The sequence below is a fragment of the Panthera pardus genome, unplaced genomic scaffold, assembly GCF_024362965.1.
Source record: "Panthera pardus isolate Hobbes unplaced genomic scaffold, ASM2436296v1 HiC_scaffold_27, whole genome shotgun sequence".
NCBI classification, from domain to species: domain Eukaryota; kingdom Metazoa; phylum Chordata; class Mammalia; order Carnivora; family Felidae; genus Panthera; species Panthera pardus.
Window position 1 is genome coordinate 62614279 of NW_026526843.1, and position 16315 is coordinate 62630593.

Genomic DNA, 16315 nt, shown 5'->3' on the forward strand with positions numbered 1-16315 from the left:
TATTTTTAACCTTTTGAGGAACTTCCATACTGTTTTCCACAGTGGTTACACCAGTTTACATTCTCTCACCAACAGTGCAAGAGGGTTCCCCTTTTTCCACATACTTGCCAACACTTGTTATTCCTTGTGTTGTTGATTTCAGCCATTTTGACAGGTGTGAGGTTATATCTCATTGTAGTTTTGATTTATATCTCCCTGATTATGAGTGATGTTGAGCATCTTTTCATATGTCTGTTGGCCATTCTGAATGTCTTCTTTGCAAAAATGTCTATTCATATCTTCTGCCCATTTTTAACTGGATTATTAATTTTTGAGTGTTGAGTTCGATAAGTTATACTTTGCATACTAACCCTTTATCAGATATGTCATTTGAAAATATCTTCTCCCATTCCATAGGTTGTCTCTTAGTTTTGTTGGTTGTTTCATTTGCTGTGCAGAAGCTTTTTATTTTGATGTAGTCCCAATAGTTGTTTTGTTTTTGTTTTTTGAGAGAGAAAGAGAGAGAGAGAGAGTATGTTTGAGCAGGGGAGGGGCAGAAGGAGAGGGAGAGAGAGAATATTAAGTAGGCTACACGTCCAGCAAGGAGCCTGATGTGAGGCTTGATCTCACGACCATGAGACGATGACCTGAGCCAAAATCAAAAGTTGGACACTCTACCAACTGAGCTAACCAGACACACCAGTTTATTTTTGTTTTTTTTTTTTCTCTTGTCTGAGGAGACATATCTAGAAAAATGTTGCTATAGCATATGTCAGAGAAGTTACTGCCTGTGTTCTAGGATTTTTATGGTTTCAGGTCTCCATTTTGAGTTTATTTTTGTATATGATGAAAGAAAGTGGTCCACTTTCATTCTTTTGCAGGTGGCTGGCCAGTTTTCCCAATACCATTTGCTGAAGAGATTTTTCTTTTACGTTGCATATTCTTGCCTCCTATGTCAGAGATTAATTGACCATATAATTGTGGGTTTATTTCTGGGCTTTCTGCCATATTCCATTGACTTATGTAGTTTTTTTTTTCATTCCAGTAGCATACTGTTTTGATTACTACAGCTTTCTAGTATAACTTGAAATCTGGAATTGTGATACATCCAGCCTTGTTTTTATTTTTCAAGATTGCTTTGGCTATTTTGGGTTTTTTGTGGTTCCATAAAAATTTTCAAGATTGTTTTTTCTAGTTCTGTGAAAATGCTGTTGGAATTTTGATAAGGATTGAGTTAAATCTGTATATTTCTTTAGGGTGCATGGGAATTTTATCAATATTTCTTCTTCCAATCCATGAATATGGAATATCTTTCCATTTGTTTATATCATCTTCAATTTCTTTCATCAATGTTTTAGTTTTCAGAGTACAGATCTTTCTTCCTAGGTATGTTATTATTTTGGGTGCAATTATAAATTTGGTTATTTTCTTAATTTCTCTTTCTGTTGCTGCATTATTAGGGTATAGAAACAAAACAGATTTCTGTAAATTGATTTAGTATCCTGCAACTTTACTGAATTCATTTATCACTTCTGGTAATTTTTTGGTGGAGTCTTTAAAGTTTTCTACATATAATATCATGTATCTGAAAATAGTGAAATTTTTTGCTTCTTCCTTACTAATTTGGATGCTTTTTATTTCTTTTTGTTGTATGATTGCTGTGGCTAGGATTTCCAATACTATGCTGAATAAGAGTGGTGAAAGTGGACATCCTTATCTTGTTCCTGACTTTATGGGAGAAGCTCCCAGTTTTTCACCATTGATCATCACTAAAATCTATTTTAAATCTGTGGTTTTCAATGCAGTTGCCATTATCCACATTACATGTGCCTATGAGCATCTGGAAGATGGCTAGTTTTCTTGAAGGATTTTATTTTATTTTATTTTATTTTATTTTATTTTATTTTATTATTCTACATTTTAGTTTAAATAATCACTTTGACTAGTGGCTACCACATTGGACAGCACAGAATAACATAAGGATGTTGACTTTAATGATCTGTACAATCTTTCCTAGGTTATCTATGCTATTCTGTACAAGTTTTATTCAAACTCATCTAAAATTCTGTTAGTGTACCCTGACCTCACCAGAAGTGAAAATCCGGGGTTGCTTTACACTCATGCAGTGGACCCTGAGTCAGGAAGAAAGTGTTGAAAGCCATATTTCCACAGCTTAGACTGATATATTTTTATTGTCTCTGAGTTTCCATGAATTGAAATAAAAGGATGAATCACAGCTATCTCGGTCTCTGTGAATGAATGTACATGTGTGTATATCACTGTGCTATGAGTATAGTAATACTCTTTATCTTCCTTTCCAAAGTGCCATTAGTGTTTATTGTGGAACAATTTCAGTTCTTGGAGGGAAAAAAATGACTCCTCTTGATTTTATGGTAAAATGAATACATCTTAAGAAAGTCTCTCTCTGGTTTCAGTTTCCTCATCTCTAATATGACAGAGTTGGACTAGATTTATTTAGTTGACAAAACAAACAAGGCAGAAAGCTAACAGCTGGTGACACATGATAAATTAGACCTGTGATCAACTAGACCCTCAGGGACTCAATTGAATAAAAAAGTGTAAGCAAAATGATTTTAAGGCTCCTTTTTCAGCTCTATAAGCTCATGTAATCTATGAATCCTGTAGCTCATAATTAATGAGTAAACATTCTATGACTGAAAATCCTTTAACCTTGTACCAAAGTCCTAGTTAATTAAGACAGTGTCTCCATCCAACTATATGTTATTCCCCCTCTTCTTCACCATTCCCTACTTGGTCCTCTCCAACTCAGTAATAAAATAAGAACTGAAATAATCTGGAAAAATGAGAAAGAGTAGAGAGAAGGCAGCAAAGAGGTATCAGTTTTGGCATTTCATCATTTCCTGGAATGGTAAAAAAATGTTAGTTATTATATCAAACATGATATAAATTGATGCAGCTATACAGGTTAAAGACCCAATTGTGGATGGATGGAGCACTGCCCTTCCCATCACTCAGGAAGCAGAGAAGCAGCTAAAGAAGGAAATAAGTAGGGGAGCACACATGAGCATCACATGGCATCCCCTCTCTGTCATAGCTATTGTGGTGACATCTTGAAGCTCAAATATGTTAAAACCTTTCTCTTTTCTTCATTACCTGAGTATAAACTACTTTTCCACCATAGCTCAAGATGACTGTAATAGTCCAGACTAGAGAGGAAGTGATAACTCATATTCTGCCTCCCTTATTAACTTTCCCCTAGGCCTCTGGGGATGCAAACTCAGCTGAAAAAATTCTAGTTATGTCACTTTAGCTAGTAAATGCCCCAGGGGAGGATTGAAGAGTCTGGTCTTGGATCCAAATGTTATCTCTCCCTTTAATTTGCTTGGACAGCTTTCTCTCTCATCCACTACCATAACTAAGAATTCTATGAAAGAAAAAGTAGATTTCAGAATTTTTAGTGCCCTTGCCTCAAGTTTCCTGTCATATAATTCAGGTACCTACATATGCAAAGTTTGAGTAAATGGCTTTGCATCTACAGCAAGTAGTAAACAGAGGGCTGTTGCTGGGCTCATGTTTTACTGAGTACCAAATTAATTATTAATTATTAGTTATGGGAACATGTTTAAAAAGTGTTAAAATGAACATACTTGTACCCATCCCCATATATACCACTCTAATGTAGCTCAATATAATTGATGTAAACAACTCACACCTTGTTGTTCTCATCCATTTTGTTTATAATATCAAGGTGCCACCCCAAGCTCCAATCAAGGCATAGCAGACTGCCATATCCCTATTCTCCAGAAGACAGACAGAGCATCCCATTGTTCCAACACTCCAGAGCCTAACCAAAATCTAAGAGTATCTACCTGCCTTCCAGATTCCTAATACAGGACTACTGATGGCAAGTCTAGTCATTCCAGGTCATTCTCAGCGTGATGGAAACAAAACTACCTTTAATCCAATGGAGGCAATGTCTGTCATGGAGATTTTTGGAAATCAGACTCAAACTAAGACAATTATTTTCCAGAACATAAGTCACCAAAAAGAAAAAGAATTTTTTAGAGTATGGATAGAGCCACAAATACAATTAAGGAAAGAGAGACAGACACAGAGAAAGAGACAGAGAAAGAGAGAGATACAAGGAGGGTGAGGGAGACAGAGAAAAAAAGAGAGAAAGGTGAAATTTATCTTGCCTAAAATCAAGTTTCACATAATGGCAGTTAGATTAGCATATCCTGGTAGTACTATCTTTCTCCGCCTACAAATACTCTAACCACCCTTAACTCGTAAAAATTAGAACTAAGCCTCACAGAGTACATGCCTTCCTGCTTCTCATCTCAGAGCAGCTACAAGATTTCCCGAGGATTCTGTTGCTAGAGCTAGGCATAAAATCTCATTTATATACACAACAACCTGCATGTCTCCAGTTTCTATTCCTCCTCCTTCCCTCTGCTTTCCCCTCCCCCACTTTGCACCAGAGAAGCCAAATTTAGGCGTGCTCTACAGTATGAGGACTAATCTGAAAGAGGAAGAAGAATCTGTATACATTGGCTAGCATATGTGCCCTGCCCTCTCTCTTCTTGAAAATCGCAACTCATCTTTTCAAAGAAGTCTGCCTAAAGAACAGGCACCCTGTGAATGGAGTTTGCTTTTAGAACCTTCTAGGGTATTCAAATTCATTGTGGAGCTCACTAAGAAAGTTAGCTCTCCAAGGGACGATTTACAGAAGACTTGGAGCTTGCGTCTGAGAATGAATGCAAAAGGACCCTAAACTGTCAGTCTTGAAGGTAGCAGGTAAGAATTGATGTTTCAATGCTGTGACTAAAATAGTTTGTAGTAAAATTCTTCTTTTGGCTTTTTGGCTTTTGGCTTTTTGGGATTTTAGCAAATTCCCAGGAGTTTGAGGGTAGCTAATCTGCCTTGCCTGTTTTAAATTAGGCTGCTACTATGAATTCTTTACACTTTACTTATTGGCCAGAGATTTGATAATCTAATCAGTCTGTCAACAAGTGTTGCTCAGTGCTTCCGTTGGGGCTCAATATGGCAAAATACAGAGGGGACACTACCCAAGTCTCCAGCACATTTGCAATTAAGTTAGAAATACATGAGTGAAGTCATATGATTTTTGTCTTTCTCTGACTAATTTCACTTAGCATAATACCCTCCAGTCCCATCCACGTAGTTGCAAATGGCAAGATTTAATTCTTTTTGATTGCCGAGGGAAGAGAAACAAAAATAATACAAAAACAGGGAGGGGGACAAAACAGAAGAGACTCATAAATATGGAGAACAAACTGAGGGTTACGGGAGGGGTTGTGGGAGGGGGATGGGATAAATGGGTAAGGGGCACTAAGGAATGTACTCCTGAAATCACTGTTGCACTATATGCTAACTAATTTGGATGTAAATTTTAAAAAATAAAAAATAAAATAAAATAAAACAAATAAATAAAGTACCTCATAATAATTTTTAAAAAGAAAAAGAAATATAAGGCATACTTTAGAATCTTATTTCAAGGGCTCAGAGGAGTTTCTCTAATCTGTAGTGGCAGTTTCTTTCATTATGGAAAAAAAAACTATAAAGGGTTATCCTGAGTATACATGCAAACTCTCAAGTTTGGCCAAGCAGACAAGTTTCCACATTCCTGATAAAAGTAAAACAAATAATGAAGAATGACCTAGCTTATTCACAAAGTAGTTTCACATTCATTATCCCACTTGAACCTCTCATCATCATGCATTTTAGATAGGGTAAGTGTTACTATCCCTGTTTTGCAAATAAGGAAATAGACTCAGAGGCATTAATAAATTTTCTAACAGATTCTAACTAGCAACTGCAAACAGAAAGCTCTCACAACTATAAATCAATATAAGGAAATTACATGATCTGTTTAGTAATTTAGACATATCTGACATACACCAGGTTTCCACAGAGCCAACACTGTATACATTTCAGTGAAAATTTTTGACCAGGAGCATAACTCTACTTAGCAGCAAAGAAGCTGTTTTCAAGGGTAAACAAATGAGTTGGTGAGTTCCACCCCTAGATAAAAAGAAAAAAATCCTTGAATTTAGTGGTTCTGCCTTTCAGTACTCTGATTGTTTTGAAGACTAGAGAGAGGCCACAACATATAATTATCAGCTGATTATTCTAAAATAAAATGTAAGTAAACCAGGACTTCAGACTATACTATGTTTCAAATACATTAGTGAAATTTGCTTCTAGATAATTTTAAGTTTTGGTATCTATTGCAATCACTCAAAAATATTTTCTGTTGTTGTTTTGCTATTAATTTCCCAATTAGAACTAAAGGTGGTCTCTGTTTATATATCAAATTAATGACCTCAGGTACTACATTTACATCCTTAATACAACCTTAATAAAAACTGTTTCCCTGGTCCCCAAAATATTTAAATGTCTGCACTAGCTAATCAGTTCCTATAAATGACAGTGAACCCGAACAGAATAGGTGAAAGAAAGTTTCCAGATTGAGTCCAATCTGAATCCAGCATTTTTGTGTCTTCCTAGCCCAAAATCATCAATTTCATTTTCTACTACTTTTTCTTTCTTACTCTTAATCAAACTTTTGATGTGTTTAGGAAGTATTTATTTGGGAAAAAGCAAGATTCTACCATGGTGCAGGAAATTATAAATTTGCCTTTGTGAATCACTGACTGATAATAAGGCATTAAAGGATGGCACTGATCTTAAGGGACATATCTAATATTGTGGATTTGATGCCATGAAAGGTAACTATCATAATCTCTTAAATAACATGGCTCTGCATTGATCTACTTTGATCCATTTTGTTATTTCTTATGTTCTTATTAAAATATCTAGAATCTATTGTAATCCAGTTAAACAAATGTCAATTAACCTCAATACAGTATGTGACACAAAGGTAAGATGAAGTTCCTGCTCTTGGGGACCTTACAATGCTGGTGGGGATATAAGACCTACAGAACATAAAAATATGAGACAGTAAACCAATGTTATATTTTTAATGGCAAAGGGGTTTGGAGAAGAAAGATAGCAGTGGGTTTGGCTGAATCGAGATGGCTTCATAGAGGAGATAAAATGAGATAGGCTTAAATGAACGTCTACAATATGGGACCATGCTAAACAAACCTCCTGTGCACATAGTAAGTGTTCAATGTATGTTGTTTGCATTCAATTCTAGTCATAGAAATGATGACAGAAATACATTGTATCAAAAGTGAATTTGGTACCTGTAGTGTACACCAAAGAACCTGATTTGGCTAGAGTAAAGGGACTGAGTTGAGGAGTAACAGTAAATAAATTTGGATAGAAATGTAAGCCCAGATTATTAGACTTTGAATTCCAGGCACTTTTTAATGGGAAATCATATCAGTGAGCTTTGAATAAATGAGTATATGACGGAAAAACATTTTTAGTTGATGAATCTAGCAGAGTTTCATAGGCTTAAGTACATTTGAGAAAACTGGAGATGGAGAAGCCACTTAAAGAGTAGAAATTAATTAGACTATAGGATAGGTGGATGCCAGTGGAAATGGAATGGAGAAACACTCAAGGAGACATTTAAGAGGAATAATAGATGGAAATTGGTGAGTGATTAGATATAGGCAGCATAAGAAAGTCAGAACTGTCCCTAAAATTTTGAACCTGTGGGATCTGGGAAGTGGTGCTACATTATACACAGCAATAGGTAATTTGGGGATGGAAATTGGGAATGTAAGATGTGATGAGTTCTGTTTTTAACCTGTCAAGTTTGAGGAGATGGCAAAAATTCCAAGAAGCAGCGTCTTATGGATAGTTGGAAATAATGACCCTGACTGTGAGTGATGGTTAAGTGGTGGAAGCCAAAATTAAATCTGGGGCATGTAACAACCAAGGCCATAAGATTGGCCCATCTTAGAGAAAGCAAATCTAAGAGATGACCAAAGACTGAAACTTGTGCAGTGCATACATTTTTGGTCAAGAGAAAGAAGAGAGTCCTGAGAAATAAAAGCCACAGAAATATAGTTCTCAAAATATACCAAGAGTCTTGACAAAAGGTGTCAGGTTATATATTCTTTTAAACTTCCTCTCCCCAAGTATAACTAGCATAGTGCCTTATACATACCATGAGCACCCAAAAAATATTGTTATTCTACTATAAACAAGCATGGAGATATTTCGTTTCAAGTTATCTTTCAAAGTGGACTCTGTCATAAACTCTGCAACCTAACAATGGTATCTTTAAACTACCTTGCTGCATGTATTTCAATGGGAAGGAAACTTGGCCTGGGTAACTGGAAGTTTATCCTAGATTTGCCTTTTAATCAGCTGTGTGTCCTCTAGCAAATTGTTGAACATCAGTATTTCTTGGTTACCTCACATATCCAATGTAATAATGAGCTTATAAAGATATTTTTCAGATCTGCTAAAATGATAAAGTGAAAGGGACTTGAAAATACAAACCATAATCCAAAAGGATTTTGTTTAAATTCCATTCTAGGAGAATAAGACACATAACAAGACTGCATGTGGACTGAGTAGGACCAGATACTTTCTGCTCCCAATACTGTACCTCCAAACAGGGACCTCATTCTAAGTAAGCATCAGCAACTGCGATCAGCAATTCTAAGTAAGCATCCTATTTTTAGGATGCCAGTAGGAGCCAACTCTCTGGTTACTTTTAATTCTACCATACCTATGCAGTCCTCAATGTGCATGCCAATTTGTTGATTTGCATTGAGGAAATACAACTGCTAAGAGGTCTGCTGTACTCATAGCAGGTGGTGGCACATTCTCTTCCTTACAGAAAAGGCAACAAAGTAAGCCATTTAACTTGATTTGATAAATCCAGACATCTCAGATCCATTAATTCATGTTACAGTACTGGTGTTAGTTATAATTACTTTTGCTTTCAACTGATAATTCTTCATAGGTTGGTAGAAAAGACCACTGTTTAAACAAGTTGTGCATAGCAAAACTCTTCTATCTTGCTTCCTCATTCCATCCCATTTTACTACATCCTATCATAACTTCTCTTTTCTTTGTGCCCCACCAGTTTTTCTTCTGGATTTAGGAGAGAAAACAGAAACAAAAATCTTTAAATATTTGGGGCAAGTTACTTAGAGAGGGGCTCTGGTAGAAATAGGGGGAAAGACACAAAACAGAAAAGTAAACATAGACCCCTGAGCACTTAAACACAGAGGTGGTTTTCCTTTTGATGACTAAAATGTCATTATCATATTTACAGTGTTTGTAGAATCAATACAACCCAGACATTTGAGATCCTACTTAAATGTAGCTAATGGAAAAAGAAAAAGAGCTGATATCTAGACCTAGAGTCCCCTAGAACATTCAGGCTTTCTTTTATTATTTTTTTAATTCCCCCCTTAAAAAGGATAGAAAAATCCAATTTGGTATCACATTTTAAGATCTCTAACATGTAAGAATCCTAAAATTTCTCATCTATTTGAGATTAACAGTCTGTTTTTACATATGGCTGTATTTGTGTTGTCATGGATTTAAAATAAGTGGAATTAAGCTAACAATAACAACGCTCAAACCTCTCTGACACACCTTATATAAATATTCCAAAGTTCATAGGAAATTCAGGCCTCAGAAAATATAAAAAGTTTCTTTTCATCATAAATTGGTTACCTATTGGTTTAATCTGAATTTAAATTATTTGAAGACCTTATTTGGGCCTTCTATAAAAAACAGTCTCCTAGAAAACAGTTATCCTGCTTCTAAGATTCAGGCATCTAAATTCCAAGAAGTTAGAGGCAGAATTCAGAGTCATCTGTGATCAATGGTTTCAGAACGTAGGGGGATTCCAAGTTGCTGGTAATTAGGTAAAGACTTAACAGGTATCCCTGGAAGAAAGTAGGCCCTCTAGTTAGTGCTTTATAAAAAGTCCAAAAGTATGTAAGCTGTCTGTAACATATCTCTATCACCCAGACTAAAGTTAGAACTGTCTTCACACTATGCACTCCCACCATACCCATGCACTCCTCAATATCTCTATTGCTATTTTGTGACTTGTGTATCCCTTCAGGTATGTTCCTGATCACTTTATTCTGATTATACAGGATAAAACATTTGTGTCACAGTACTATGTAAAGGGACACACTGTGTCTTTAGCTCTGAATACCACATTCCAAGTTCGTTTGGGGCTTAACACTGTCCTGGGTTTGGAATCCAGCTGTCTGACAACAGAGTGGCCCAGTGTTATTAATGTAATGTTCTCCACTTAATGGTAAATAAGCTATTGGAGGGAAAAACTTCTTAGAAATGTCAACAATGTAGTGACTCCCATGTAGTTTCTAATACCAGTGAGAATGCCGCTAAGCATTTCCATGGAAATGCCAACTTAAAAAGCTACTTATTGTGATAATAAAGCTATAGTGATGACAGGAGGGTCTTTCTGTTCCCCTCACCAAAATTATTTATTGCCATGGGGAAAGCCATTGAAATCATTAATACAAGCCTTGTTGTTTATAGATTAAAACCTTATGGAGGATGTGTAGCTTTGCTCCAATTAATGACCAATCACTCAATAAGCACTTATTGCACATTTTTTCTTTTTTTTAATTCTATTTTTTAGAGAGAGAAAACACACCAGTGGGGGAGGGGTAGAGAAAGAGGGAGATAGGATCCAAAACAGGCTCTGCACTAACAGCAGAAAGTCCAATGTAGGTCTTGAACTCAGGAACCACGTCATGACCTGAGCAGAAATCAGATGCTTATCCGACTGAGCCACCCAGGTGCCTCTATTGCACATTTTTTCTATTTGCAAAACATTGTGACAGGCTAGGTTTGGGGTTCACAGAGCTTAAGAATAAAAAGGCTGGACTTTTTTTCTCCCACCCTATGGGAGTTCACAATCTACCTATGGAGACAAGATTTATTCTCATTAAAAGATACAAGATAATAGAATAATGACTGCCATATTATTGGTAAAGACAATAAACATAATACAAGTTGAAAGAAGAGAGATATTAGTGTAGAATGGGGTGGTCAAAGTAGGTGTCAGGAAATAGAACCTGAGCTGAGCCTAGTATGAGTATGAAAAAGAGTCATAAAAATTTACATTTGTGTAGTGTTCTACAGTTAACAAAACATTTATATTTGCTGATTCTCCTATTTATTATGCATCATTCAACAAACACCTGCTGTATTAAAAGATTAACTAAACTTTGTCCCCATTTATTAAGTTGATTGGGAGAATCCCTTCATAATGTATATGTACACTTTAAATATATTACAATTTTATTTGTCTATTATACTTTAATAAAGCTGGGGAAAAATTGTACCTCACCTCCTTGAGCTTATCTTTATAGGGTGAACAGCACAACTAACTTTTATCATTTGGCAATAATAGGATCATAAAGAAAGCCAAAAGGGCACTGCGGCATTGGCCAAATAAAAGTAGGGCCCCACTGAGCTGTACTTTCATGAAAATTAAGCTTCCTGCATCTTGCCGCTGCTCAGCAGAAGTATCTGCCTTAGAAGACTGAACCCTATGTCCTAACCTCCCCCACTTCCTCTTCTGCCTTGGCCCTGCCCTCCTTACCCTATCCCTGTTGGCAGTCGTCCAACACATGCACACACCATCCGGTGCATGCTAGCATTTATTAGAAAGGTAAAGGAAGCCTTGAGTGAGGCATTATGCTTAATGTAATCATAAACTACCCCCAAATATTGATTTAATCTTTAAGTCTCTCCTGGAGGCTGAATTAAAAATACTCATAAACCCCCAAACCCCAAACCTTGTATAGCCAGACACATCCTTGGGTCTTGGGATTCTCATCAATCTCTCACCTATACCACTTCTGATTTCTCCTTCAGTCCCACTAAACTACTTTTGATTTTTTGGTTTTATGTTCTTTGCCCTCTGTTCCTTCCTAAATATGTGGATTCTTCTGCCCCACCCCCTTTGCTTTCTTCTCCAGTGATTTGTAGTGTTCATCCACAGGTCATGGTCCCCTACACTTTTTTTTTCAGGTTTCTTTTTTAATAGACTCTACCCTGCTAGCGAAGTCCATATTTTACTTCCACTTTATGCCATTATCTAGATTCCTGAACAATAGCATCTGTGTTTCCACACTAAAAACTTGCTCCTTCCTCCACCCCTAGACACCCATCCTGAGGAATTAAATACTGTATTACTCAAAAGCGCCTAATACTGCACAGTTATTCTTCCAAAGTTGCTCAATTAGGAGAGGAAGAGAGCAAAACTGAATAAAGCAGACTCACTGTCATTAATAGGCTCACTGTCTAAATGGATATGACAGATATGTAATCAAAAAGAGTGATTACAGCACTCTAATAAATATGGTAATAGTACCACAAACAAGGGAACATTTACAAAGAATAAAAACTTCAACTTAAATCTTGAAGTATAAGTATACAGTTTCAAAGTTCACCTCTTTGTCTAGTGAAAGAGGGTACATAGTTTGAGTATCTTCAATTAGAGAAGATATGTTGATATAAGGATCCTGATCTAAGTTGGTGAGAGAAGGTCAGGAGAACTGCAAGATAAGCCTCAACAGAACTTTGAATTTACACATGAGAAATGAGGTCAGTAAAGATCAACTCTGACTACCAGCTTCTGTGCCAGAGTGACTGGAAGATGTTTAATGTCAATGAAAAAAAAAAGTCCTTTGGAAGAGTTGATTTGGGAGGGAAGATAATATATTTGTATTTAAGCATGTATAAATTGAGGGGGAAAAACATAAGATTCAAGAAGAGCAATATTCTAGGCAGTTGAAAATGAAAGACTAAAGTTCAGGTGAATAGTTTGTGGCTGAGACAGAGATTTGAGTCATCCACATGAAAGTGATCATTTTAAAACATGAGAGTTAAGTTATCCAAGGGAAAGATAGAACCAAAGAGATAAACACCAAACATTAGCATTTCACAGATCTTAGATATGCTAACAACCTCAATTGGCTATCTGAAAAAAACTGTCATTGATGAAAGGAGACCAAAGGGAAGAGTGGGTATTGGGGTATCAGTGTGGTAGTAGCAGATTTGGACTGAAGGTTATAATCCCTGGGTTCTAGTCCCAGCCCTGTCATTATCAATACACTCTTGAGCAAGTCATCACTACTTCAGTCCCATTCATAGGTTTCATTTTTAAACATGTAAAAGTCCATTGGAACAGGATCTCTAAAATCACTTCGACTCACTCTGGCACCTGTTCTTTGAATAGCAAAAAGCACATTCTACTGACATAGCTCAGTAATATAATTTTCTTTTAAAAGAATGGTATAGAGGGGTGCCTGGGTGACTCAGTCCATTGAGCATCCAACTCTTGAACTCAGCTCAGGTCATGATCTCACGGTTTGTGAGATGGAGCCCCACATGGAGCTCTGTGCTGACAGCACAGAGCCTGCTTGGGATTCTCTCTCTCTCTCTCTCCCAAAATAAATAAACTTTAAAAAAATAATGGCATAGAATTTCATTAGCCATTCATTGTGTTCCTGCTGTGTATGCAAATTACTATGGTAACCACTCTAGAAGAAAACTGGGGAAGTATAAAAGGAAGTAAAGTGGGAAAAGAAAACATGAAGATATCCCTGTTTCCAAGGAACTTGAAATCTAGTTGAAATTACTGGCCTCACATTCAGCTTATGCACAGTAAGTCATAATTCTGCTGCCAGACTTGTGTATCATTTTTTATATTGTTTTGTTTAAATGTTTATTTGTTTATTTTGAAAGAGAGAGAGAGAGAGCAGGGGAAAGGTAGAGAGGGAGGGAGACAAAGAATCCAAAGCAAGCTCTGCACTGCATAGGGCTTGAACTCACAAACCATGAGATCATGACCTGAGCCCAAATCAAGCATCAGACACTTAGCCGAATGAGTCACCAAGGTGTCCCCAGACTTGTGTATCACTGTAGTTTGATGAGAAACAAGCAGCTTAAATTTATCTCTTATACAAAGTTGTACCTATTTTTTGCTTTGATAAAATGCTCTGGAAAAAAATCCCTGCTTCTGTTTCAAAAGTTACAACAAAGGAAAAATAAGAAGTAATATAATAAAAGAACTATACATCTAGGGTGACTCAGTAAAACAATTCTGAAATGAGTTGGTCTGATTCAACATATTTACTGAGCAACAAGTGTAATGTTCCTTACTAGGTTCTACAGAAACTATTTTATTATAAATTATATCTTATCTTTATCCTCAAAAATGTCTAAAAGTTAGTAGTGGACATTATGTAAATATACAAATTACTATAAGAAAAAATAAAAACAGGTAGAAATACAAAATTGAATTCTGTAGTTGAACCATTGGCCACTGTGGTCAACTGCTCTCCAAGGTTCTGTTGTCCTGAGAATACCCTGTACTTCCTGATTCTTCCTTCCACATTTAACCTTTCTACAAACTCTCTCTTCACTGTGCCCTCTACAACACCATTTTCATTATAAGTTCTCCTACATCCTAAATAGCTTCAAATAATTCTCCCACCGCTTCATTGCCTTATGTAAAACTTGGTGCTCCCCATCAAAAGTAAGCTGCTTATTTTTCTACATCTCATCTACTGTGAAACCTAGAGAGTCTGTTCAATGTCTCCTGGCTTCCTAGTGCCATTTTAAATCATTACTTTTCTACTATAATGCAAACAGCCATTCACTTCTGCCACCCTTTAATCTTCCTTATTAATATCACCATCTATTGACCTCCTAGTTATTTTTCCCTAATTCACTGAATAATTTAGCATTTGGCTTGTGGTTTTCCTCTTTACCCCAAATCCTGCTATCACCTTTGTAACTTCATATTCCATATAAACAACCAACCTAGGAAACTGATTTTAACTTATTTGACCTCCTTATTTAGAACAATACGCATTCACATTCTACCTTACCTACTCATTCCATGGCCATACTTGGAACCTCAATTTATTATCACACAACTGAAATCTAAAACTCCATTGTACCACACTCTCACCACAAACTCCTAGACTTTCAGTTTTCTCACACCCTTATTGCTACTACACCACTTCTTAAATCTCAGTGAATCTTCCAGTCCCTTGGCCCCTCCCTTTTCTCCCAATCTGTTAAAACTTCTTCATAGTTTCATTGTTAACCACCCTTTTGGTAGCATTCTCAATCAGTCTCCTTACCTATTGTTCTTCCGTAAGTTTTCTCTGTTACTCCCAATCTTATATCAATTTAACCATTTGTATTTTTTCTTTCCTACATGCAGGCTATTGAACACCACTGGGATAAATCACATAATTGTGTAGACTGGGGCCACTAAAAATCTACACTATCCAATTTCTCTTGGGCCTTCAGAGTCTTGGTCATAATTCTCTTCCATTTCCCAGAGCTACCATTCAAAAATTTACCAATTGTCAGAAGACCTGAACCCAAGTGAAGCCATCTTTTTCTCAACAGACACCATCATTTCTTATTTTACCAAGAAAATTAAACCTCAGGGATGACCAACCTCTATTTTTTTCTGCTCCACTTCCACTTTCATTTACATGTCAGTATTTTCTCTCACTCTTCACCCTCTAATAGCTCCCTAATCCCTAGAGGATAAACCCAAATTCTCTAGAATTTCAAACCCCATAGTCCAATGACATACAGATACATACACCCAAATATGCACAGCTGCACACACCTTTATCTTATATTTCATCCTTATCACATTGTTACTTTTCCCTACACATATCAGGTTATTTCTTATCTCCAAGCCTTTGTTCATTCTACTTTCTAACCCTGCCTAAAATGCTCTTCCCCACCTGCCCTACTCTTCTATATTTTATGAAGCCTTTACTAACATACATGAACAATTTGTATTTCCATTCTGTGTCCTTTATATTCTTCTATTGCTACAGCTGTGATGGTGCAGTGAATTAATTTGTTAACACATCTGTGTCTCCCTTTAGTGGAGTGTAAACTTTTGATGGGCAGGGCTTGTGTCTTATTTTCCAAAGGGTCTAGGATAGAATTGACATATAGTGAGCAGCTAATACATCCTTTTTGATATGACTAACATATCACAATGGTACAGAAGACAAGGAAATTTTTTAAGAAGGATATGATGTAAGAGATAGTCATAAAGATGATTAGAATTACATATGATAGCAATGAGGAAAAGGAACATATCAGATGACAAAATGGCCTGAGCAAAGGAAAAGAGACCAAATAAGGATGGAGCTTGTCGTAAGTTCACATTTATATAATATACATATAATAAATGATGAAGAATGACACTATAATGTTAAGATAGAATATTATTGTGGTCTTAAATGCTGCATCAAGCTTAACTTAAGTCACTGGAGACCTTTGAAAGGGAAGTGATATGATTAAAACTGTGCTTTAAGATGAATAATCTGGCATAAGTGATAAGGATAGACTGAAT

At 36.3% G+C, this 16315-nt stretch overlaps 1 protein-coding gene across 2 annotated transcripts in view; it reads left to right on the forward strand.

Moving 5' to 3' along the window:
* The first annotated feature begins 4259 nt into the window (after positions 1–4259).
* The window catches only part of CYSLTR1 (cysteinyl leukotriene receptor 1), a 48678-nt gene continuing 36622 nt past the window's right edge, over positions 4260–16315 (forward strand). The window contains exons 1-2 of one of the 2 annotated variants that reach the window (XM_019438448.2): positions 4260–4758; positions 6564–6713. The gene's annotated coding sequence lies outside the window, so the exon portion shown is untranslated. The remainder of the gene's footprint in view (positions 4759–6563; positions 6714–16315) is intronic. The other variant, XM_019438449.2, reaches the window with a different exon arrangement.